We start from the raw sequence: 27,557 nt of genomic DNA, 5'->3' as shown, positions 1-27,557 counted from the left end.
AGGAGAGGGCATCCTATCCCTCTCTAAACTCACCTCATCAGCGGTTGTTGCTCTAGGTCACGTGTATTCATCTCTTACCTTACGAGGTCTGGAGCCTGCTGGTTTTCTGTTCTACCTGAAAAATAATTGCACCCACCTGGTGTCCCTGGTATAAATCAGTCCCTGATTAGAGGGGAACAATGAAAAAACACAATGGCACTGGCTTCATGGTCCAGAGTTGAGTTTGATGGCTCTTGGTGAATGATTAGCACACAATCAGGAAAGAAGAGGTATCGGGAGAACAGTTTTTGTAACTTACACAGAAGAGCATGCATTTGCAGCCATGGTGATGTCAGCAGATTTGCCAAGTCCCAATACTCAGCACTTTACCCACTCTTATCTCACTGGTCTGTCCATGCTGCTCTGTAGCAAGAAATCCCTCTGCTTCTCTCTGACTATAATTTCATGCTTTGCGGTTTTAATCTACTGAGGCTGTGATCCAATCATGCATACACAATGAAACACCAAGCCAAACCAACAAGACCACCTTCAGGCCTCTATGAAGAAACATGTTTGTCATTGTGTGATGTTGACATACAGTACCAGTCAAACGTTTTACTATTTTTGTACATTGTAGAATAATACTGAAGACATCAAAACTATTAAATAACACATATGGAATCATGTAGTAACCCAAAAAAATGTTAAACAATTATTCCTCAAAGTAGCCACCCTTTGCCTTGAAGACAGCTTTGCACACTCTTGGCATTCTCTCAACTAGCTTCATGAGGTCCTGGAATGCATTTCAATTAACAGGTGTGCCTTCTAAAAAGTTAATTTGTAGAATTTCTTTCCTTCTTAATGCGTTTAGGTCAATCAGTTGTGTTGTGATAAGGTAGGGTGGTATACATAAGATAGCCCTATTTGGTAAAAGACCAAGTCCATATTATGACAAGAACAGCTCAAATTGTTATGCTGGTGAATGAGGACCCAAAAGCGACTTAAGAGAAACAGAGTCTTTAATCCAGTCTTAAACAAACAATGATACTCCTGGATATTATCATAGGAAAATCCAAAACAGGAAACTGAAATCCTCTCGTCAGTAGAGAGGAACGACTGGAGACGCGACCACAGACTGCAGGTCGCTTGAGGAAGGCACAGGCCGTAGCTGACATAGACACCTGCTCACACGCAGCATCTGAAGAAGGCAAAAACACGACAGGGCGGAACAAGGACACAGAACAGCAAACATCAAACAAGAATCCGACAAGGACAGAAGCGGAAAACAGAGGGAGAAATAGGGTCTCTAATCAGAGGGCAAAATAGGGGACAGGTGTGAAAGAGTAAATGAGGTAGTTAGGAGAATGAGAAACAGCTGGGAGCAGGAACGGAACGATAGAGAGAGAGAGCGAGAGAGGGAGAGAGGGAGGGGGAGAGAGAGGGATAGAAAGAGGGAAAGAACCTAATAAGACCAGCAGAGGGAAGCACAGGGACAAGACATGATGATCAAAGACAAAACATGACAGTACCCCCCCACTCACCGAGCGCCTCCTGGCGCACTCGAGGAGGAACCCTGGCGGCAACGAAGGAAATCATCAATCAACGAACGGTCCAGCACGTCCCGAGATGGAACCCAACTCCTCTCCTCAGGACCGTAACCCTCCCAATCCACTAAGTACTGGTGACCACGTCCCCGAGAACGCATGTCCATGATCTTCCGTACCTTGTAAATAGGTGCGCCCTCGACAAGGACGGGGGGGGGGGGAGGGAAGACGAACGGGAGCGCGAAGAAAAGGCTTGACACAGGAGACATGGAAGACAGGGTGGACGCGACGAAGATGTCGCGGAAGAAGCAGTCGCACAGCGACAGGATTGACGACCTGAGAGACACGGAACGGACCAATGAACCGCGGAGTCAACTTGCGAGAAGCTGTCGTAAGGGGAAGGTTACGAGTGGAAAGCCACACTCTCTGACCGCGACAATACCTAGGACTCTTAATCCTACGTTTATTGGCGGCTCTCACAGTCTGCGCCCTGTAACGGCAAAGTGCAGACCTGACCCTCCTCCAGGTGCGCTCACAACGTTGGACAAAAGCCTGAGCGGAGGGAACGCTGGACTCGGCGAGCTGGGACGAGAACAGAGGAGGCTGGTACCCAAGACTACTCTGAAACGGAGATAGTCCGGTAGCAGACGAAGGAAGCGAGTTGTGAGCGTATTCTGCCCAGCGGAGCTGTTCTGCCCAAGACGCAGGGTTTCGAAAAGAAAGGCTGCGTAATATGCGACCAATCGACTGATTGGCCCTTTCTGCTTGACCGTTAGACTGGGGATGAAACCCGGAAGAGAGACTGACGGAAGCACCAATCAAACGACAGAACTCCCTCCAAAACTGTGACGTGAATTGCGGGCCTCTGTCTGAAACGGCGTCTAACGGGAGACCATGAATTCTGAACACATTCTCAATGATGATTTGTGCCGTCTCCTTAGCGGAAGGAAGCTTAGCGAGGGGAATGAAATGTGCCGCCTTAGAGAACCTATCGATAACCGTAAGAATCACAGTCTTCCCCGCAGACGAAGGCAGACCGGTAATAAAGTCTAAGGCGATGTGAGACCATGGTCGAGAAGGAATGGGAAGCGGTCTGAGACGACCGGCAGGAGGAGAGTTACCTGACTTAGTCTGCGCGCAGTCCGAACAAGCAGCCACGAAACGGCGCGTGTCACGCTCCTGAGTAGGCCACCAAAACCGCTGGCGAATAGAAGCAAGCGTACCCCGAACGCCGGGGTGGCCAGCTAACTTGGCAGAGTGAGCCCACTGAAGAACAGCCAGACGAGTAGAGACAGGAACGAACAGAAGGTTACTAGGACAAGCGCGCGGCGACGCAGTGTGAGTGAGTGCTTGCTTTACCTGTCTCTCAATTCCCCAGACAGTCAACCCGACAACACGCCCTTCAGGGAGAATCCCCTCGGGGTCGGTAGAAGCCACAGAAGAACTAAAGAGACGGGATAAGGCATCAGGCTTGGTGTTCTTATTTCCCGGGCGATAGGAAATCACGAACTCGAAACGAGCGAAAAACAACGCCCAACGAGCTTGACGTGCATTAAGTCGTTTGGCAGAACGGATGTACTCAAGGTTCTTATGGTCAGTCCAAACGACAAAAGGGACGGTCGCCCCCTCCAACCACTGTCGCCATTCGCCTATGGCTAAGCGGATGGCGAGCAGTTCGCGGTTACCCACATCATAGTTGCGTTCCGATGGCGACAGGCGATGAGAAAAGTAAGCGCAAGGATGGACCTTATCGTCAGAAAGGAAGCGCTGGGACAGAATGGCTCCCACGCCCACCTCTGAAGCGTCAACCTCGACAATGAATTGTTTAGTGACGTCAGGAGTAACAAGGATAGGAGCGGAAGTAAAACGCTTCTTGAGGAGATCAAAAGCTCCCTGGGCGGAACCGGACCACTTAAAGCAAGTCTTGACAGAAGTCAGAGCTGTGAGAGGGGCAGCCACTTGACCGAAATTACGAATGAAACGCCGATAGAAATTAGCGAAACCGAGAAAGCGCTGCAACTCGACACGTGACTTAGGAACGGGCCAATCGCTGACAGCCTGGACCTTAGCGGGATCCATCTGAATGCCTTCAGCGGAAATAACAGAACCGAGAAATGTGACAGAGGAGACATGAAAGGCGCACTTCTCAGCCTTCACGTAGAGACAATTCTCTAAAAGGCGCTGGAGTACACGTCGAACGTGCTGAACATGAATCTCGAGTGACGGTGAAAAAATCAGGATATCGTCAAGGTAAACGAAAACAAAGATGTTCAGCATGTCTCTCAGTACATCATTAACTAATGCCTGAAAGACAGCTGGAGCATTAGCGAGACCGAACGGCAGAACCCGGTATTCAAAATGCCCTAACGGAGTGTTAAACGCCGTTTTCCACTCGTCCCCCTCTCTGATGCGCACGAGATGGTAAGCGTTACGAAGGTCCAACTTAGTAAAGAACCTGGCTCCCTGCAGAATCTCGAAGGCTGACGACATAAGGGGAAGCGGATAACGATTCTTAACCGTTATGTCATTCAGCCCTCGATAATCCACGCAGGGGCGCAGAGTACCGTCCTTCTTCTTAACAAAAAAAAACCCCGCTCCGGCGGGAGAGGAAGAAGGCACCACGGTACCGGCGTCGAGAGAAACAGACAGATAATCCTCGAGAGCCTTACGTTCGGGAGCCGACAGAGAGTATAGTCTACCCCGAGGGGGAGTGGTCCCCGGAAGGAGATCAATACAACAATCATACGACCGGTGAGGAGGAAGAGAGTTGGCTCTGGACCGACTGAAGACCGTGCGCAGATCATGATATTCCTCCGGCACTCCTGTCAAATCACCAGGTTCCTCCTGAGTAGAGGGGACAGAAGAAACAGGAGGGATAGCAGACATTAAACACTTCACATGACAAGAAACGTTCCAGGATAGGATAGAATTACTAGACCAATTAATAGAAGGATTATGACATACTAGCCAGGGATGACCCAAAACAACAGGTGTAAAAGGTGAACGAAAAATCAAAAAGGAAATGGTCTCACTGTGGTTACCAGATACTGTGAGGGTTAAAGGTAGTGTCTCACATCTGATACTGGGGAGAAGACTACCATCTAAGGCGAACATGGGCGTGGGCTTCCCTAACTGTCTGAGAGGAATGTCATGTTTCCGAGCCCATGCTTCGTCCATAAAACAACCCTCAGCCCCAGAGTCTATCAAGGCACTGCAGGAAGCAGCCGAACCAGTCCAGCGTAGATGGACCGACAAGGTAGTACAGGATCTTGATGGAGAGACCTGAGTAGTAGCGCTCACCAGTAGCCCTCCGCTTACTGGTGAGCTCTGGCTTTTACTGGACATGACATGACAAAATGTCCAGCAGAACCGCAATAGAGGCAAAGGCGGTTGGTGATTCTCCGTTCCCTCTCCTTAGTCGAGATGCGAATACCTCCCAGCTGCATGGGCTCAGTCTCTGAGCCGGTGGGAGGAGATGGTTGAGATGCGGAGAGGGGAAACACCGTTAACGCGAGCTCTCTTCCACGAGCTCGGTGACGAAGATCTACCCGTCGTTCTATGCGGATGGCGAGTGCAATCAAAGAGTCCACGCTGGAAGAAACCTCCCGGGAGAGAATCTCATCCTTAACCTCAGCGTGGAGTCCCTCCAGAAAACGAGCGAGCAACGCCGGCTCGTTCCAGTCACTGGATGCAGCAAGAGTGCGAAACTCTATAGAGTAATCCGTTATGGATCGATCACCTTGACATAGGGAAGCCAGGGCCCTGGAAGCCTCCTTCCCAAAAACTGAACGATCAAAAACCCGTATCATCTCCTCTTTAAAGTTCTGATAAACGTTAGAACACTCAGCCCTTGCCTCCCAGATAGCTGTGCCCCACTCCCGAGCCCGACCAGTAAGGAGTGATATGACGTAAGCGATCCGAGCTCTCTCTCTTGAGTATGTGTTGGGCTGGAGAGAGAACACAATATCACACTGGGTGAGAAAGGAGCGACACTCAGTGGGCTGCCCAGAGTAACATGGTGGGTTATTAACCCTAGGTTCCGGAGACTCGGAAGACCAGGAAGTAGCTGGTGGCACGAGACGAAGACTCTGAAACTGTCCTGAGAGATCGGAGACCTGAGCGGCCAGGGTCTCAACGGCATGACGAGCAGCAAACAATTCCTGCTCGTGTCTGCCGAGCATTGCTCCCTGGAACTCGACGGCAGTGTTGCGAGAATCCGTAGTCGCTGGGTCCATTCTTGGTCGGATTCTTCTGTTATGCTGGTGAATGAGGACCCAAAAGCGACTTAAGAGAAACAGAGTCTTTAATCCAGTCTTAAACAAACAATGATACTCCTGGATATTATCATAGGAAAATCCAAAACAGGAAACTGAAATCCTCTCGTCAGTAGAGAGGAACGACTGGAGACGCGACCACAGACTGCAGGTCGCTTGAGGAAGGCACAGGCCGTAGCTGACATAGACACCTGCTCACACGCAGCATCTGAAGAAGGCAAAAACACGACAGGGCGGAACAAGGACACAGAACCGCAAACATCAAACAAGAATCCGACAAGGACAGAAGCGGAAAACAGAGGAAGAAATAGGGACTCTAATCAGAGGGCAAAATAGGGGACAGGTGTGAAAGAGTAAATGAGGTAGTTAGGAGAATGAGAAACAGCTGGGAGCAGGAACGGAACGATAGAGAGAGAGAGCGAGAGAGGGAGAGAGGGAGGGGGAGAGAGAGGGATAGAAAGAGGGAAAGAACCTAATAAGACCAGCAGAGGGAAGCACAGGGACAAGACATGATGATCAAAGACAAAACATGACACAAATAAGCAAAGAGAAATGACAGTCCATCATTACTTTAAAACATGAAGGTCAGTCAATCCGGAAAATGTCAAGAACTTTGAAAGTTTCTTCAAATGCAGTCATCAAAACCATCAAGTGCTATGATGAAACTGGCTCTTATGAGGACCGCCACAGGAATGGTAGACCCAGAGTTACCTCTGCTGCAGAAGATAAGTTCATTAAAGTTACCAGCCTCAGAAATTGCAGCCCAAATAAATGCATCACAGAGTTCAAGTAACAAACACATCTCAACATCAACTGTTCAGAGGAGAGTGTGTGAATCAGGCCTTCATGGTCAAATTGCTGCAAAGAAACCACTACTAAAGGACACCAATAAGAGGAAGAGACTTGCTTGGGCCAAGAAACACGATCAATGGACATTAGACCAGTGGAAATCTGTCCTTTGGTCTGGAGTCCAAATTGGAGATTTTTGGTTCCAACCAAAAAACGTGTCTTTGTGAGACGCAGAGTAGGTGAACGGATAATCTCTACATGTGTGGTTCCCACCATGAAGCATGGAGGAGGAGGTGTGATGTGTGGGTGTGCTTTGCTGGTGACACTGTCTGTGATTTATTTAGAATTTAAGGCACACTTAACCAGCATGGCTACCACATCATTATTCAGCGATACGCCATCCCATCTGGTTTGCGCTTAGTTGGACTATCATTTGTTTTTCAACAGGACAATTACCCAACACACCTCCAGGCTGTGTAAGGGCTATTTGACCAAGAAGGAGAGTGATGGAGAGATGCATCAGATGACCTGGCCTCCACAATCACCAGACCTCAACCCAATTGAGATGGTTTGGGATGAGTTGGACCGCAGAGTGAAGGAAAAGCAGCCGATAAGTGCTCAGTACAGTATATGTGGGAACATATTCAAGACTGTTGGAAAAGCATTCCAGGTGAAGCTGGTTGAGAGAATGCCAAGAGTGTGCAAACCTGTCATCAAGACAAAGGGTGGCTACTTTGATCTCAAATATGAAATATATTTTCTGGTAACTACATGATTCCATATGTGTTATTTCATAGTTTTGATGTCTTCTATTATTCAACAATGTAGAAAATAGTAAAAATAAAGCAAAACCCTTGAATGAGTAGGTGTGTCCAAACTTTTGACTGGTACTATAAGTGAAATACATATATGTGCCAAGAGAATCTGCAGGCCCTTTGCCAAATGTATCCACAGCGAGCTTGGGTGTGACCTCCAACAGGGAGGTATAGAGCCAGTGAGAGATAAAGATGGCTTTAAGGGATGCTTGATTGAATTTGACCCACAGAGTGCATACAAACGACATGACTGAATGTAATGCACCACTCTTTAACACACAGGGCTGCAATCCGGGATGAAACACTATGTATATTTTGTTGTCTGTTTCAGCCATGTCAGAAAAGTGTGCACCCTTCAGACGTGAACTACAAAGGTAAGAGTGGCTGAGCCAAACTCCAGCTGAACGGCTTAATATGATTTGGGCTTAATAACAATTACAACATTTTAAAGTTGCTGTCGTTAGCACCGGGATTCAGCGTCATTGAAATACACCCATCCACCCTCCATCTACCTATTAGGGGAAATAATGATACGAATCGCTGAAAAGACTCCCACTATAAATGGAAACAAAAGTGCTGGGCTGGACAGAAAAGGACCCTGGTGCCCTGTTCTGACACAATTTGTTTGATGAGGTGAGTGGGCGGCTGGTGACCCAGTGCTTTATGGGTAGTGGCGGGGTCAGGTGGGAAATTAGGTGCTCCGAGAGGCATGCATTAGAACACTGCCTGCCTTGGCACAGGACAGGCCTTCTCCCTCAGCCACTGGACCGAGAGAGGGAGGGATGAGAGAGAGAAGGAATGAGAGAGAGAGAGACAGAGAGACAGCGAGAAAGAGAGAGAGAGCGAGAGAGAGAGAGGAGGAAGAGGAAGTGTGCTGATGTTAAAGAAAATCATCCGCAATGTCAATGTGACTGAGTGCAAGGAGTATAGTGGCATGTCTCTGGCATGGTGCCCCTCGTTCATGAGTGGCTGATGAGGGATTGAACAGGAGAACGTGTTGCTGGGAGTGATGGAGGGCTCTGTGATAACCCCCGTCCTCTCTCCTCCTTTCCTCCTCTCCTGGGCTGCAGAACAGACAGGACGAGGTCACTCCTTGAAGGAGAGCTAGAGTAGAGGGAATTGCAGACTTTGAAGCGAATGGAAAAGAGAGTTTACCAGACGTTTAGTGTTTTGGCCACGTAATCAAGGGTTGGAAAATAATAAAAGCCAAGCAATCTGCTAGCGTCAGTCTGGATGCTGCCTGGGCTCAGTACAGGGAGCTCTAGGGCCCAGCTGCTTATGCTGCTAACAGAATGAGGGTGAGGGAACAGATTCAATTTGAACCGCCTAACCAAATGTCCAGTACTGTTTCCTTCTTCCCAACACACCCCACTCCCACTCCCCCTCTCTCTCTCTCTCTCTCTCTCTCTCTCTCTCTATCTCTCTCTCTCTCTTTCTCTCTCTCTCTCTCTCTCTCTCTCTCTCTCTCTTTCTCTCTCTCTCTCTCTCTCTCTACCCCCAGTGCCAAGCGGCTCAGGATTAGATCTGGCACTGGCGTCCATCTGCACACCGGATTTGGAGTGTGGCTTCGCTGCGACCGTCTGTTGGAGGACAGGAGAGAGAGAGAGCGGCCGGAGAGGGAGAGAGCTTGGCGCCAGGAAAAAGGCTCTCCAAAATCATTGTGTCCAAAGCTTATCTTTCCATATTATCTTCCAGTCTAGAGTTATAATGTAGACCCAAATCTGTGCTGAAATCAGAATATGAATATGTTGTGCATAGACTGATTTGTGGTACAGACATTGTTAGTTACCGCTCCAGTCTATTTACTGTATTTCTGGATGTACAGTATATGTAATGACTGAGGTTGACTGAGGTGATTAATATGTACGATTCTGTCTCTGAGCTGTAGTCAGTTTAAAGGCCCTCGGTTCCAGCTAAATCCATTTTTATTCACCCTGTGGATTACAGCTCTGGCTTGGCACTTCCTCCTGCATGTCATCTGAGCCAAGCACTGGCCAGGTGGAGCGCTAGGGCCACTCTGAAGGGACAGGCCAACCTTTTGACTTGAGCTTTTTGTTTTTAGACTACTTTATATACTGTGTCCACTCCATTTTATATCATGTGTAAACAAATTTGTTCAGTTGTTATAGGAACGGTTCAGTGTTGCATTCTCCCTGCTGGCCTATAGAGGGCGCTGACACGTTGGTGTTGAGACGAGGCACCCAGACTGGTGTCGAGGACACACTTCTCAGTCTCGGCATGTGTGTGAAGTCATAGGGACACCACAGCGCTCATACACAGTCAGTGTGACAGGCAGGTGCTAACAAGTGATGGTCCCCTACAGAGAGTGTCCTCAATGAGATCCATGCATGACAGACAGGACACCTTCATAATACTGTACATGGTGCTTGGTTGGATTTCTAACGGTGTTATGTTGTTCTTCACCACATTTACTATAGTAACAACATTGTAACACATTTGTATTAAGATTGGATGCATATGTCTGGATCATACCAATACACTATCATTATCTTTGTTCCCCAGGAATGCACGCTAGCAATGAATATATAGTAACTTCATTTATTGAAATGTTTTTTTAATTTCACCTTTATTTAACCAGGTAGGCCAGTTGAGAACAAGTTCTCATTTACAACGGCGACCTGGCCAATATGAAGCAAAGCAGTGCGACAAAAACAACAACACAGAGTTTCACATGGAATAAACAAATGTACAGTCAATAACACAATAGAAAAATCTGTATACAGTGTGTGCAAATGAAGTAAGGAGGTAAGGCAATAAATAGGCCATAGTGGCGAAGTAATTACAATTGAGCAATTAACACTGTAGTGATAGATGTTCAGAAGAGGATGTGCAAGTAGAAATACTGGTGTGCAAAACAGCAGAAAAACAAAATCAAATATGGGATAAGGTAGGTAGTTGGTTGGATGGGCTATTTACAGATGGGCTATGTACAGCTGCAGCGATTGGTAAGCTGCTCTGACAGCTAATGCTTAAAGTTAGTGAGGGAGATATAAGTCTCCAACTTCAGTGATTTTTGCAATTCATTCCAGTCATTGGCAGCAGAGAACTAGAAGGAAAGGCGGCCAAAGGAGATGTTGGCTTTGGGGATGACCCGTGAACTATACCTGCTGGAGCGCTTGCTATGGGTGGGTGTTGCTATGGTGACCAATGAACTGACATAAGGCAGAGCTTTACCTAGCAAAGACTTGTAGATGACCTGGAGCCAGTGGGGTTGGCGATGAATATGTAGCGAGGACCAGCCAACGAGAGCATACAGGTCGCAGTGGTGGGTAATATATCGGGCTTTGGTTACAAAATGGATGGCACTGTGATAGACTGCATCCAATTTGCTGAGTAGAGTGTTGGAGGCTATTTTGTAAATGACATCGCCGAAGTCAAGGATCGGTAGGATAGTCAGTTTTACGAGGTTATGTTTGGCAGCATGAGTGAAAGAGGCTTTGTTGCGAAATAGGAAGCCGATTCTAGATTACATTTTGGATTGGAGATGCTAAATATGAGTCTGGAAGGAGAGTTTACAGTCTAGCCAGACACCTAGGTATTTATAGTTGTTTACTTGCATTTAAGAGCAGTTGGAGGCCATGGAAGGAGTGTTGTATGGCATTGAAGCTCGTTTGGAGGTTTGTTAGCACAGTGTCCAAAGAAGGGCCAGATGTATACAGAATGGTGTCGTCTCCGTAGAGGTGGATCAGAGAATCGCCCGCAGCAAGAGCGACATCATTGATATATACAGAGAAAATAGTTTGCCCGAGAATTGAACCCTGTGGCACCCCCATAAAGACTGTAGTAGTTGTTGGTGAACCAGGCGAGGCAGTCATTAGAGAAATCAAGGCTGTTGAGTCTGCCGATAAGAATCGGTGATTGACAGAGTCGAAAGACTTGGCCAGGTCGATGAAGACGGCTGCACAGTACTGTCTTTTATCGATGGCGTTATGATATCGTTTAGGACCTTGAGCGTGGCTGAGGTGCACCCGTGACCAGCTCGGAAACCGGATTGCATAGCCGAGAAGGTACGGTGAGATTCGAAATGGTCGGTGATCTGTTTGTTCACTTGGCTTTTGAAAACTTTCGAAAGGCAGGGCAAGATGGATATAGGTCTGAAACAGTTTGGGCCTAGAGTGTCTCCCCCTTTGAAGAGGGGGATGACCGCGGTCGCTTTCCAATCTTTAGGAATCTCAGACGATATGAAAGAGAGGTTGAACAGACTAGTAATAGGAGGTCTGGACATTCATATGGGTTTAAGAGTGGTTAACTCTCTCTAGCTCTCCTACTGGTTCTCTGCTATTCTCTGCTGCCCCTATAGAAATGAGTTATGGAGGGAGAACAGTTGGATTTCTAGCATGAGAATTCCATGTGTGCTTGTTACGCAGAGACATATTCTGGATGCACACGTAGATAGTCCAACTAGAGCTAACACCCATTTGCATATGAGGCTGCTATGCAACGTGGTAAGCTTCTGCTGGAAGTGTAATGGTGGGTTGGATGAACAGTGATCTGAATTCTGGTATGGGGTATTGAGATTTGGCACTTTACTCAGCATTGATCAGTCTGTCTGGACTATTCCCAGCATATGCCATGTACAGCATCTCACGGGTGTGTGTAACTAATGCCTTGGCTTGAGTCTAAATATCAACAACAACACCACAAGTAACCGCCATTAGAATGATTACGATGCAAGTAGTCCCTTTATAGTTGTGTTGTTATCATTGTTGCTTTGATTGTTATAGGATCAGACATTCCCCACACAGTATATATTTATTGGTTAAAAGAGAACAGTGGCTGGTGGGGTTTTGTGCTGTTGTTTACAGTGATTGCATCATCCATCAGTTCAAAAGACCTGGACTTGGCTTAGGCCCCTGAGTGCACAGATGCTTAATGACATGACAGGTTATGTCCAGACCGCCAGGACTCTCGGCCCTGGCTGGTAGAGGGAGATACCAGCAGTGCCAACCTCACCTGTCTCATGAAATCTGCAGGGCAGTACAATGGATATGCCACCAGACATTTCCTCTGCAGCACTGGACTCTGCAGTACAGCTGCAGGCCCTTCCTTATGATGTAGTGGAACAATGCCCTGTAGTCCCTGGATCTATTGCCTCTCAATGCCATGGCACACCATACCCCCGTGCCCTGAATAATCACCTGTCTACAGCGCTCCCATTCAGAGAGATGAATGGAAAACAGCAGAGGGCTGTGCCTGGAGCATCATCCAAGCAGAGTCTGTGTCTCTGTGTCAATAATTACTGTTTGGATGGGATGTTTCTTGTTAATGAGAGTTAATCATCTATCAACATTCACAGCACAAACAAATGTGTAGACACAGAATTCAGGCGGAAGGGGACGGAATATCCAAATTGCACCTTAAGATTAATGCAAGGGGAAAAGGGTTATGGAAAAGATTAGGGGCTCGATTCAATCCGTTTCGCTGAAGTTTACAGTATCTCCGTTTACTATGAATACGGTCTCTACTAACGCAGGAACATTGTCTTTAAATTTCTATCGCGCTGTAGCACAGATATTCAGCACTACGGATTGAATCAAGCCCAAGGCTTAGGGTTGAACTGGCATGTAAACATGAAGCTCAGGTCAGGGTTATGGTTGAGACTAGGGTTAGGGTTGAGCTGGAACGTGGACATGACGCTAGGGTTAATGTTAGGGGACAGATCATCAGATCAGTATGAATACAGTGAAACAATCAAACAATTAGACAGTGTGAACACAATGAAACAATTATACCAACACTGTAATATAGTGTGATGGAGGGATGTCAAGATGATCAATTTGCTTATCATTTTCATCTTAGTGTGTGTGTGTGTGTTGGAGAGAGAGAGAGAGAGGGGGAGAGAGAGAAAGACAGAGACAGAAACGTAGAGAAAGCGGGAGGGAGGGAGGGACGGAGGGTGCGAAAGAGAGAGAAAAAGACAGTGATAGAGATACAGTGAGACAGAGAGAGACAGAGAGGGTTTAGAAAGGGTGAGTGTCAGTGAGAGCTCAGTGTACAGGGGGTGATGCAGGTTTCAGGATGTAAGTGGAGCTGCCGTTGGTCAATACTCAGAGACGGCAGGATATATCTGGCCTCTCCACTGGGCTCTGTGACGCCAAGTGTGGCCTTTTCCCTCCAGTTTTCCCTGATCTTGTCACAGGAATATGGCTCAAAATAGCCCAAAAATCGGGGGTAGAAAATAAAGAGTAATGCCAGGGTTTCAGGCATGGCTGTCTGTGATGCCGTTTGAGTTTTATTTTGGGTCAGAGGTGCCCCGCCGCCATATTGCCTGTTGAAGCAGCACAGTCAGGTCATGGAGAGAGCGTGTATGCCTCCCTTTCCCACTGCTCCTGCACCTGACATGTGTGACCAGACCAGCGTGTCGCCACTCAGCCCCTGGTGATGATCTAACAGCTACAATCACTGTGTCCAAACAGTACCCTCCCAACCAAGGGTGCGGGCTGCTCTAATGACACAGGAAGGTGAGGAACAATGGAGGGATGGATGGTAGCTGTTTTGAGGAGCTATGTAGGGAGGGATGGATGGTAGCTGTTTTGAGGAGCTATGTAGGGAGGGATGGATGGTAGCTGTTTTGAGGAGCTATGTAGGGAGGGATGGATGGTAGCTGTTTTGAGGAGCTATGTAGGGAGGGATGGATGGTAGTTGTTTTGAGGAGCTATGTAGGGAGGGATGGATGGTAGCTGTTTTGAGGAGCTATGTAGGGAGGGATGGATGGTAGCTGTTTTGAGGAGCTATGTAAGGAGGGATGGATGGTAGCTGTTTTGAGGAGCTATGTAGGGAGGGATGGATGGTAGCTGTTTTGAGGAGCTATGTAAGGAGGGATGGATGGTAGCTGTTTTGAGGAGCTATGTAGGGAGGGATGGATGGTAGCTGTTTTGAGGAGCTATGTAGGGAGGGATGGATGGTAGCTGTTTTGAGGAGCTATGTAGGGAGGGATGGATGGTAGCTGTTTTGAGGAGCTATGTAGGGAGGGCTGGATGGTAGCTGTTTTGAGGAGCTATGTAGGGAGAGATGGATGGTAGCTGTTTTGAGGAGCTAAGTAGGGAGGGATGGATGGTAGCTGTTTTGAGGAGCTATGTAGGGAGGGATGGATGGTAGCTGTTTTGAGGAGCTATGTAGGGAGGGATGGATGGTAGCTGTTTTGAGGAGCTATGTAGGGAGGGATGGATGGTAGCTGTTTTGAGGAGCTATGTAAGGAAGGATGGATGGTAGCTGTTTTGAGGAGCTATGTAGGGAGGGATGGATGGTAGCTGTTTTGAGGAGCTATGTAGGGAGGGATGGATGGTAGCTGTTTTGAGGAGCTATGTAGGGAGGGATGGATGGTAGCTGTTTTGAGGAGCTATGTAGGGAGGGATGGATGGTAGTTGTTTTGAGGAGCTATGTAGGGAGGGATGGATGGTAGCTGTTTTGAGGAGCTATGTAGGGAGGGATGGATGGTAGCTGTTTTGAGGAGCTATGTAAGGAGGGATGGATGGTAGCTGTTTTGAGGAGCTATGTAGGGAGGGATGGATGGTAGCTGTTTTGAGGAGCTATGTAAGGAGGGATGGATGGTAGCTGTTTTGAGGAGCTATGTAGGGAGGGATGGATGGTAGCTGTTTTGAGGAGCTATGTAGGGAGGGATGGATGGTAGCTGTTTTGAGGAGCTATGTAGGGAGGGATGGATGGTAGCTGTTTTGAGGAGCTATGTAGGGAGGGATGGATGGTAGCTGTTTTGAGGAGCTATGTAGGGAGGGATGGATGGTAGCTGTTTTGAGGAGCTATGTAGGGAGGGATTCTCCTTATCTCTTGCTTTACATCTCTCCCATCTGTTTGCCTTATTGATTAGTTATCGACCAGGGAATACCATCTGATCAAGAGCAGAGAATCCATAGATATACATTATATGGGGAAATCGATGGGGTCACACAGCCACAGCCCCCGGGCCTCTCCCAACAGCTAAAGAGGAACATATCACAGCCCACGGGCCTCTCCCAACAGCTAAAGAGGGACATATCACAGCCCCCGGGCCTCTCACAACAGCTAAAGAGGAACATATCACAGCCCCCGGGGCCTCTCCCAACAGCTAAAGAGGAACATATCACAGCCCCCGGCCTCTCCCAACAGCTAAAGAGGGACATATCACAGCCCCCGGGCCTCTCACAACAGCTAAAGAGGAACATATCACAGCCCCTGGGCCTCTCACAACAGCTAAAGAGGAACATATCACAGCCCCCGGGTCTCTCCCAACAGCTAAAGAGGAACATATCACAGCCCCCGGGCCTCTCCCAACAGCTAAAGAGGAACATATCACAGCCCCCGGGCCTCTCACAACAGCTAAAGAGGAACATATCACAGCCCCTGGGCCTCTCACAACAGCTAAAGAGGATCATATCACAGCCCCCGGGGCCTCTCACAACAGCTAAAGAGGAACATATCACAGCCCCCGGGCCTCTCCCAACAACTAAAGAGGAACATATCACAGCCCCCGGGCCTCTCCCAACAGCTAAAGAGGAACATATCACAGCCCCCGGGCCTCTCCCAACAGCTAAAGAGGAACATATCACAGCCCCCGGGCCTCTCACAACAGCTAAAGAGGAACATATCACAGCCCCCGGGCCTCTCACAACAGCTAAAGAGGAACATATCACAGCCCCTGGGCCTCTCCCAACAACTAAAGAGGATCATATCACAGCCCCTGGGCCTCTCCCAACAGCTGAAGAGGATCATATCACAGCCCCCGGGCCTCTCACAACAGCTAAAGAGGGACATATCACAGCCCCTGGGCCTCTCCCAACAGCTAAAGAGGAACATATCACAGCCCCTGGGCCTCTCCCAACAGCTAAAGAGGAACATATCACAGCCCCTGGGCCTCTCCCAACAACTAAAGAGGATCATATCACAGCCCCTGGGCCTCTCCCAACAGCTAAAGAGGAACATATCACAGCCCCTGGGCCTCTCCCAACAGCTAAAGAGGAACATATCACAGCCCCTGGGCCTCTCCCAACAGCTAAAGAGGAACATATCACAGCCCCTGGGCCTCTCCCAACAGCTAAAGAGGAACATATCACAGCCCCCGGGCCTCTCACAACAGCTAAAGAGGAACATATCACAGCCCCCGGGCCTCTCACAATAGCTAAAGAGGGACATATCACAGCCCCCGGGCCTCTCACAACAGCTAAAGAAGAACATATCACAGCCCCCGGGCCTCTCACAACAGCTAAAGAGGAACATATCACAGCCCCTGGGCCTCTCCCAACAACTAAAGAGGATCATATCACAGCCCCTGGGCCTCTCCCAACAGCTGAAGAACATCATATCACAGTCCCCGGGCCTCTCACAACAACTAAAGAGGAACATATCACAGCCCCCGGGCCTCTCACAACAGCTAAAGAGGAACATATCACAGCCCCTGGGCCTCTCCCAACAACTAAAGAGGATCATATCACAGCCCCTGGGCCTCTCCCAACAGCTGAAGAACATCATATCACAGTCCCCGGGCCTCTCACAACAACTAAAGAGGAACATATCACAGCCCCCGGGCCTCTCACAACAGCTAAAGAGGAACATATCACAGCCCCTGGGCCTCTCCCAACAGCTAAAGAGGAACATATCACAGCCCCTGGGCCTCTCCCAACAGCTAAAGAGGAACATATCACAGCCCCTGGGCCTCTCCCAACAGCTAAAGAGGAACATATCACAGCCCCCGGGCCTCTCCCAACAGCTAAAGAGGAACATATCACAGTAGCGACACATCTCTCAGCGCTGCCATGACAGGCTCATAAAATACCACTGATGTTCCCCTGCCTGGAAACAAGATACATTTTTGGTGAGATACATTTTGAGAGAAAAAAATATAGATTTTTACAGCTATATTTTTTATGAGACAGTTTAATGTGTTGTTTGGCCGTCCCTGGTCTCGAACAGAAGCGGGAGAGTGTTTTAAAACTGTTGTTTTGCAATAGGAAGTTTAATCCCATGTCATTCTTCAAAAACGCTTTGATCTCACTGCACATGCCTTGCTTCTGTGGATATTATTATGAGGAGATGACAGTATGAAAATGCCACCTGATGAGGGGTGTTCATTCGTGTGTGCGTAAGCATGCATGTATTCATGTGCATGTGTGCTTGCGTGTGGTGTCATAGTCAAATAATGTGGTGGCATCGTCAAATGGCATAGTCAAATAATAAACACCAACCAGACTGCAAGACAAATATCTTCTGTACAGATTCACTTCATTGCTGCTTTACTGAGAAGAGAGGAAGCACAGTGCAAAACATGATTTAAAGTATCCCTGACATTTTTTCACAGCAATTTCAATCTTCTATCCAGCACTGTATTTCTCTCCAAAATATCATTTTGTCTCTCCTTTTATGATTGCCTCTTCCTTCCATCCAAATTGCTAGTTTCCCTGTTTTATGATAGTATTTGTTGGGACAAGCAGGTCAAAACATGGGACTATTTTTCAAGCCAGAAATGCAATATAAATAAGAGATGAGAGAGAACATGTAAATCAGAGTCCCTGGAAACCAATTAAAATTGAGATAACTAGAACCATTGTTATGGTTACCACAGAGTGGCACATTCACAGTTGCTATGCTACAGTATAAGAAAGAGGGAACAGATGATGGATGATCAAATGTAGTCTCTCCAAATTATGTAAACAACGCTTACACTTGTAAGCATAAGTTCACTTCACAGCTCACTCCTTGTCCAGACGGAGGATTCTGACGCTGACTCAAAGTGAGGCAGCATCTGGAAATACACCAAATTCAGGTATTTGGCTCCTGCTCCGGAGCTCTTAGCCAAGTAGCTTATTCACTCCCAGTGAGCTGAATCAATCACTATGTTACATAAATGAGACAAGAGAGGGAATCAGTCCCTTCTAAAAGAGAGTTAAAGAGTAAACAAGCCATTGATTCTGTACTGATGTATACCTGGGGGATGATTGTGAATGGGGCCCTACTTATTTTGTTGTCATTGGTTCCTTTCCTCAAAACCTACAGTATTTGCATTCACTTATAATAGTGTCTCCAACAAGTACTGGAGTGCACTTCAGTGTCAGATAACGGACAGACAGAGGGCAGACAAAGAGAGAGAGAGAGAGAGAGAGAGACAGAGAGATAGAGATTTGGAGCTACACAGAGGGAAAGAGAAAAAAATTATAGACAGAATTAAAAAAGAGAGAGGGGAGAGAGAGAGGGGGAAATACTATTGTAAGTGTAATATTTACTGTTCATTTTTATTGTTTATTTCACTTTTGTTTACTATCTATTTCACTTGCTTTGGCAATGTAAACATACATTTCCTATACCATTAAAGCCCTTCAATTTAAAATTGAAATTGAGAGAGGGAGAGAGAAAGAGAGAGGGGGGGGGGAGAAAGAGAGAGAGAGGGGGGGGGAGAAAGAGAGAGAGAGACAGAGAGCACGAGAGAGAGAGAGAGAGAGAGAGAGGGGGTGGGGGAAAGAGAGAGAGAGACAGAGAGCACGAGAGAGAGAGAGAGGGGGGGGAGAGAGAGAGAAGGGGGGGAGAGAAAGAGAGAGAGAGACAGAGCACGAGAGAGAGAGGGGGGGGGAAGAGAGAGAGAGACAGAGAGCACGAGAGAAAGAGAGAGAGAGAGAACAGATAAATATATAGGAGAGAGGGAGAAATGAAAATAGAGTTAGGGGGAGAAAGCATAGGAGACACATGAGAGAGTTTAAGTGAGGGAGAGAGAGGAGAGGTAGAGAGAAGGTAAGGCATACCATGTTTTCCAGGTGAGCATTTAAATGCTAGACCTGTTGATGTGATGGAGTCAGCAGGAGAAAGACAGGCATAGCTCAATGAATGAATGAATGAATGAATCAGTGTGAAGGGGCAATTGAGAGAGAAAGATACATTGTACTGTGGGACTGGGACTAGAGAGAGAGAGAGAGAGAGAGAGAGAGACAGACAGACAGACAGACAGACAGACAGAAAGGATATGGAGTCACGTTGAATGAGTTGCAGATAGCGGGCAGTGCCGAGCAGTAGGGAGGGAGAGACCGAGGGGAGGGGTGGAGAAATAGTAAGCAGGGAGGGAGAGTGAGTGAGAGAGGGAGAGAGGGAATCAAAGGATAAATCCTTACTACATAATGATTAGGACTCACAAGCCCTTCCTGTGACATGGAGTGTAGAAGCCAGGATTACAACGGGACAGAGTAAAGAGGCTGCAGGCAACACAGAGGGAAGGAGGGACACAGGTGCAGAAGAGGAAGGGGCACACGGGAACAACAAGTGCATTGAGCACGGCCACTAAAGGTTTCAGGGATCCATGCAACAACCTGCATCAAGAGCGATTTGGAAGCTCACCGGCTGACCTGCTGCTGCTGTCCTCTGTCTGGGCCATCTGTCTGTGGGCGTTGGAGCTAGCAGACCCAAGCCCAGCATCTGGACAGCACTGTGTCTTACTTAATGGAGGGGCAAGCGTGCTGCTGGAGAGCAGGGGGAGCAACCGGAGGCTCAGGTTATCCTGCAGACGTGAATTCGATGAGAAATTGACATATAGTCGACGAGTGTTTCATCAAAAAGATGGAGTACATCTGTTTCTTTCACCAGGGCGAGACAGCAGTGGGCAGTGAGAGAAGGAAGAGGGCGTCGGGCGCAGAGTCTTGACTGTCGGAAGACGTGAAGAATTTCACTGAATCGACCACTTGTTTTCGGTTGCTTTTTTGGGGCTCTAACTGCGTTATTGTGCCACTTCTGAGCTATTTTCTCTTGGCCAGGAAGTGGATACAGATTAGATGTGTTATCAGAGGTGAGAGGCTGCTGAAGACCAGCCAAGCCACAGAAATTATATACACACACACACACACACACACACACACACACACACACACACACACACACACACACACACACACACACACACACACACACACACACACACACACACACACACACACACACACACACACACACACACACACACACACACACACACCTATTCGGTATGCTTCATAACAATGAGTACATATATACACTCTCTGCCCTATTGAGCACGCACATACTCACATACACACATACACACATACAGACACAGCCCATCTCGCACAACGCTCGGGGACTCTCTGGGGCTAGCTGTTCCAACTTCTATCCTCACGCCTTACACTGGAAATTAGCCTGTCACTACGGCCGTGGACTGCCTCATTCTGTTTATTAGTTGTTCCTTCTTTCCTCTGGCACCTGTTTTCTTCAATCACCCTCTATCACTATATCCATACTTCCACCCCCCCCCCCCCCCCCACCTCCCTTACCAGCAAGAGATAATGTGACCTTCTGCCAAAGTGCTGGTAACCATGCCACGGTCGCAGCGGGCTCCTCTGTTGCTACTGAAATAGACTCAAACAAGTGCCGAAAGGAAGGGAGCGGGGGAGTGAGGGAAGGGAGAAAAGGGAAAAAGAGAAGCAGGACAGCTGAAGCCACGGACACGGAATGAGCCGGTGGGAGCCAGGGCTGGATGCAGATTGCCAACGCAGGTAACGCATCACCTTCCCTTTCCCTTTCCCTACCACTGCCTAGCCTAGCGCTGTACCCAGACCCACCGCACTTTACTGTCTCAGACTGCCTGCTTATACCGGGCAGAGAGGGGTCGGCTGGATTGAAATAATTCCATATGACAAATGTGATTGCAATGGGCTGCTGTCAATATTGTAATGTATCTCAGAAGTGAAGAGGCTGCTGCTTTGTCACAGGTGCTACATGTGTTTGTTTTGCTCTTCGAAAGTAAAGAGACGGTGTTGATAGCAGACCCATCCTCCTCCCACTCAAGTCAGATGAAATGTAATGTATGCTTGGAAGTTGGAACTAAATAAACAGTTTACTGTGAACTGTGGGGACTAGATCACAGGACCTGTGTAAGGCATCAAAGGACTGTCTGTTGGCTGTGTGACCATGTGGCAGTATGACTGTGCCTGTGTGTCTGTGGCTATGCTTTACCTCACAGTGTCACAGAGGATTTGGCAAAGTTGATCGATTCATCATTATAAACAGGAAAAACAGAACAGCTGAGAAGGACTGCAGTTGTACACTGCATGCTGAAACTGCCAGAGAAATTGAATTGCCACTGAGGAGTGACTTTGGTCCTTTGGGACAGGAGAGTGAATGAGACTTCTGTAATTATACTAGCATCCATCCCAGTGCTTTAGTTTCATGAATACAGAGCAGTTCCTTGACGTTCTGTAGACACACTACCTTTCAATTGGCTTCTGTTATGGCACTCCCATCCTGCGTTTGTATTTCTATTTCAACTGAAGGAAGATGAAGAAAGATGAAGAAAGATGAAGAATGAAATAATGAAAGAAAGAGAGAGGGAGGGAGGGAGAGGGAAAGTTAAATTGTTAAATTGATTGTTGAAATGTGATTGTTAAACTGACCACGTTATTCAAACTACAATGACCGTATCCACAACAGCGTTCAAGGTCAGATACCGGTGAGAGAAGCAGGGAGAACTTGTCACCTTGGATATCCATATATACTGTATGAACCCCTTTAGGGTTTCCTGTAAGACAGTGGCACTGCTCTGAAAAAAGACAGTTAAGAAAAAAAGATCAACCACCCAGTTTTATAATTTTTTTGGGGGGGGGCATTTCACCTGAGTGCTTCCGAGACCATTTCCTAATACCTGTGGTATTTTTAGACGAGCTGGAGTGTGTGTGAGCCTGGTTCTAACCAAGGCAGATTGTCTAGTTCTATGCATGGCCAAGCATTACCTGCCTAACAGGTTGGATATTTGTATGCCAATATAGTACATTGGCATTATGCATTACTGTGTCTACCTTTTCTCTGTGTGTTTCACTTGGGAGAGAAAAATGTGTGAGCAGAATGAAATAATGTATTATAAACAGTACACAGCTTAGCACCGGTTGTTCTAGTGAAAAATGGCTGTTCATTATGTTATTCCTTCCATATCGTGGTTTCCCTGATGAGATGTATAGTGAATAAGGGAGTGTGTGTGTGTGTGTGTGTGTGTGTGTGTGTGTGTGTGTGTGTGTGTGTGTGTGTGTGTGTGTGTGTGTGTGTGTGTGTGTGTGTGTGTGTGTGTGTGTGTGTGTGTGTGTGTGTGTGTGTGTGTGTGTGTGTGTGTGTGTGTGTGTGTGTGTGTGCGTACGTGCGTGTGTTGGGGGGGAGAGGGTTAACAGATGAGACCGCCCCATATTTGGTAGCAAGGCTCTGTGTGACAGGGGAACAGATGCATTGATCTCTGGGTATGCTGGCTCCCTCTTCTAGAACTGGTTCATCACACAGCATGGAATACACACACACAGATGCACACACACATGCGTGCTTACACACACACACACAGATGCACACACAAGCACTCACTCACACACTGACGCTAAAACACACACACACACTATTGCAAACGCACAAGCACCCACACGCACATGCACACATACATACACACACACACATTCTGACTTACCAACGAACAGAGGCACACACACTCATTTGATCCATCCTACCATGGGAGACCAAAATGTACAATATCTCACCTGTCTACTTGTATATTGTTTTTGGAGTGCTTTTTTAAAAGACGCTTTTAGGGTTGAAAATATCCAGACGTCCCCAACCTTGAGTGACACTATAGAGCAGGGCAACAGAGGGTTAAACCCTGAAGGACACGGTACTGGGGGAGGGGCGTACAGTAGGTCACCTAGAGAATAAATCAAATCAGCAATCAAGCCGAGATTTTTAACAGATCCAGCCTTCCTCCACTACATCACACAGTCACACTCAAACACTATTACACACACAGCACTGCACACAGAAAGGTTAGCCAATGTTTACACTTAACTTTCTCTTTAGCTGTGTAGTTTAGTCTCATAGAGCACAAACATGAGGATAATCACAGCATTCTCCACTGGGTCTTTGTCCTGCTTTAATGGTGCATGCATGTGCACCTAATCTGTGCATATGAAACAGTATAGCTTCCGTCCCTCTCCTCGCCCCTACCTGGGCTCGAACCAGGGACCCTCTGCACACATAGACAACAGCCACCCTCGAAGTATCGTTACCCATCGCTCCAGAAAAGCTGCGGCCCTTGCAGAGCAAGGGGAACAACTACTTCAAGGTCTCAGAGCGAGTGACGTCACCGATTGAAACGCTAGCTAGCCATTTCACATCGGTTACACATACATGCTGCCAAGGTGAGTCTGTGGGGAGAAAGAAAATGTTGGTTCCAGTCAAACAACTGTCCTCATTGGTCAGTTGTGAAATTTGCACTATGTCTGGTCTGAGCCAAACTAGGAGACAAACAGCTGGCTGTTTGTTCCCTCCCATCCCAGTGTGTCTCCAATGACCTCCAGAGCTCTTGTCTCAGGGTTAGCTGCTGCTTCGTCAGCTGTCCAGCCTGCCCCACGACACTCAGAGCTGATCAACTTAATGAAATGGTAAAGCTATCCGTCCTCACCACATCCTCACCCAGTCTCCCCTGTCCCTCCACACAGCAACACATCCCTCAACTCTGAGTGGAGAAAGGGCATGGAGAAGGGGGATAGGAGGGAGGTGGAGACAGGAGGCTGGTAAAATGACAAGGGGCCTTTACACCTGAACAAACAAACAAAACACACATGCATGAGATGCAAATTGATCAAGCCACAGGGACGAGCCAGACAAGCACACACTGAGCAGTAAACAATTTACTGCAGGGGGAAGGTGGCTTCATACCAGAGCAATCGAGCCAACGTCAAATAAGTAGTAAATTCCACCCAGAACCAACGACGCTGCGTCGTCACGTAATCCTTTTCCAGTGATATATGGCCCTCATAAAGTAGGGAATAATTGACAGGGCACCATACATGTTGAGAAACACATGAACTGTAACAGTTATACGTGTTTGCTGCCTGGTGTGTATGTTACAGTATGCCCCTGTAGCACTCACATAGCAGGGGGTAGAGGTCTGGTGAGGTTTTAAAGGGGAATTTAGAGGCTGGCTTCAGTCAGTGTCGTTCTCCTCCAGAAGTTTATTGCCGCTGTACTGCTTCACGGGCAACAGAGACTCCGGTCCCCATTTGTATTCAGGGTGCAGTGCTGTGTGCACCTTGTCTAACGTCCTGTCGCTGTTGAAAAGGAAAACTGACACAATGTTGCCTGGCTGGGGGAGTAGGGTGGCGTCTTCTCATCCGTCTCTCTCTCTCTCTCTCTCTCTCTCTCTCTCTCTCTCTCTCTCTCTCTCTCTCTCTCTCTCTCTCTCTCTCTCTCTCTCTCTCTCTCTCTCTCTCTCGCTCTCTCTCTCTCGGACACTGACACCCACCTTAGATCGTACGCGTGTGCATCTGTGAGAATGTGTGTGTGCGTGTGTGTGCGTGTGTGATTTGTAATGGAAAAATATGTAGTAGCCTAATTGCCATCTATTCACGCTTGTTTGTGTCGTACATAATATTTCACAATTACAACTACAACCTTAGAACCCATTCCTGAGAATTGATGTGCTGCTTATTAATGGCTGTCCACGTCAAAATATAAAGAACATCTCTAATTTCATTTGAACAGCTTGGAGTGGGCATGATTCATTTATATGAATCAGGTTTGGGGTTCTGTGATGCAGCCTTGACAAAGTGATAAAACCACAAAGTTGGAGTTTTGGGCAAAGAAGTCCCTCAGGGCTCATTTAAAGAACGTAATAAGGGTACATTCAGTTCATCAGTACCTTCAGTTTGTTTTGCACCAACACTGTCACTTCAATCAATACTTTAGCTCCACTGAAAATGTATAAAAGTCAGATGCTTTACGACTATAGCTTTCATGGGTTTCTGTAGAACAGCGTTTGTAACCATGCATATGAGAAGAATCTGATAGCTTTGACATGTAATCTAGCCCAGTTTTGGCATGTTAGTGAGATGTCAGGGAGAGAGGCGGAACTTAGTGTTGTCGCTGGTCTCAGCACATGGCAACGCAATGTTTAAAGCAGAAAACACTCGATGGGATGGTTACCGTATAGTATACTGTATCCCAGAGGTAGATTATTAAACAAAGTGGTATGTTTATACGTGGGTTAGTGCTTGTGTGAGGGGTCTGTCAGGGCAGATGGGTGGGCAGCAGCCAGCAAGTCAGCTGTCAGAGCAGGATGGTGACATCTGGACCAGGAGGGGATCCCCCCATCTCCATCGTCAGCCATGGACCTCGGCTTAACCAGGGTTTTATCCTGATCTCTGCTCCACATACCACACGGACACACATGAGGGTCACAGACAGCACGGTCAAAGGCCACGACTACAACCCAAAGCTTACACCACCATGACCATGTCGACCCAACCGTTTCTTACTTGACGCTGTGATTTACAGTGCCTTCAGAAAGCATTCACACCCCCTTGACCTTTTCCACATTTTGTTACAAAGTGGGATTTAAATAGATTTTATTGTGATTTTATTGACAAAGATCTTCACAAAATACTCTGTTATGTCAAAGTGGAAGAACATTTTAACATTTTTTTTATGAATGGAAAATAAAGCACTAATATATCTTGATAAAAAAATTATTCAACCCCCTGAGTCAATACAGGTTAGAATCACCTTTGGCAGCGATTACAGCTCTGGACACCTGGATTGTACAATATTTCCCATTATTCTTTAAGGAATTCTTCAAGCTCTGTCAAGTTTAATTTAATTCAAAACTGTTTAATTCAAAACTAGGCCACTAAGGAAAATTGAATGCCGTCTTTGTAAGCAACTCCAGTGTATATTTGGCCTTGTGTTTTAGGTAATGCTGAAAGGTGAATTTGTCTCCCAGTGTCTGTTGGAAAGCAGACTGAACCAAGTTCCCCTCTAGAATTTTGCCTGTGCTTAGCTCTATTCCGTTTATTTATCCTAAAAAACTCTCTAGTCCTTTCCAATGACAAGCATACACCTAACACTATGCAGCCACCACCATGCTTGAGCATATGAAGAGTGGTACTCAGTGATGTGTTGTGTTGGATTTGCCCCAAACATAACGCTTCGTGTTCAGGACAAAAAGTAAATTTCTTTGCCACATTTTTTGCAGTATTACTTTAGTACCTTATTGCAAACAGGATGCATGGAACCTTGAGGAACCCCGAAATGTACAGTTGATTTGTCAGAGGACAAACCATCCACAGAGACAAACTGATATCTTTCCGACAGATAAGATCTAAACCAGGCCAGAACTTGTCTGCGTAGACCAATTTCGGTTTCCAATCTCTCCAAAAGAATGTGGTGATCGATGGTATCAAAAGCAGCACTAAGGTCTAGGAGCACGAGGACAGATGCAGAGCCTCGGTCTGATGCCATTAAAAGGTAATTTACCACCTTCACAAGTGCAGTCTCAGTGCTATGATGGGGTCTAAAACCAGACTGAAGCGTATCGTATACATTGTTTGTCTTCAGGAAGGCAGTGAGTTGCTGCGCAACAGCTTTTTCAAAACAAATTGAGAGGAATGGGAGATTCGCTATAGGCCGATAGTTTTTTATATTTTCTGGGTGAAGGTTTGGCTTTTTGAAGAGAGGCTTTATTACTGCCACTTTTAGTGAGTTTGGTACACATCCGGTGGATCGATAGCCGTTTATTATGTTCAACATAGGAGGGCCAAGCACAGGAAGCAGCTCTTTCAGTAGTTTAGTTGGAATAGGGTCCAGTATGCAGCTTGAAGGTTTAGAGGCCATGATTATTTTCATCATTGTGTCAAGAGATATAGTACTAAAACACTTGAGTGTCTCCCTTGATCCTAGGTCCTGGCAGAGTTGTGCAGACTAAGGACTACTGAGGTTTGGAGGAATAGGCAGATTTAAAGAGGAGTCTGTCATTTCCTTTCTAATGATCGTGATCTTTTCCTCAAAGAAGTTCATGAATGTATCACTGCTGAAGTGAAAGCCATCCTCTCTTGGGGAATGCTGCTTTTTAGTTAGCTTTGCGACAGTATCAAAAATACATTTTGGATTGTTCTTATTTTCCTCAATTAAGTTGGAAAAATAGGATGATCGAGCAGCAGTGAGGGCTCTTCGATATTGCACGGTACTGTCTTTCCAAGCTTGTCGGAAGACTTCCAGTTTGGTGTGGCGCCATTTCCGTTCCAATTTTCTGGAAGCTTGCTTCAGAGCTCGGGTATTTTCTGTATACCAGGGAGCTAGTTTCTTATGACAAATGTTTTTAGTTTTTATGGGTGCAACTGCATCTAGGGTAT

General features: G+C 47.1%; 1 protein-coding gene across 3 annotated transcripts in view; it reads left to right on the top strand.

Moving 5' to 3' along the window:
* Positions 1-19,438: 19,438 nt before the first annotated feature.
* LOC139565268 (glutamate receptor ionotropic, NMDA 2C-like) overlaps positions 19,439-27,557 on the top strand; it is a 79,708-nt gene continuing 71,589 nt past the window's right edge. For 2 of the 3 annotated variants that reach the window (XM_071385460.1, XM_071385458.1), the window contains exon 1: positions 19,440-20,897. The gene's annotated coding sequence lies outside the window, so the exon portion shown is untranslated. Of the gene's footprint in view, positions 20,898-27,557 lie in introns of all 3 variants that reach the window. The other variant, XM_071385459.1, reaches the window with a different exon arrangement.

The sequence above is a fragment of the Salvelinus alpinus genome, chromosome 36 (genome assembly GCF_045679555.1).
Source record: "Salvelinus alpinus chromosome 36, SLU_Salpinus.1, whole genome shotgun sequence".
NCBI lineage: Eukaryota > Metazoa > Chordata > Actinopteri > Salmoniformes > Salmonidae > Salvelinus > Salvelinus alpinus.
This window is presented reverse-complemented; position numbering and strand designations above follow the sequence as displayed.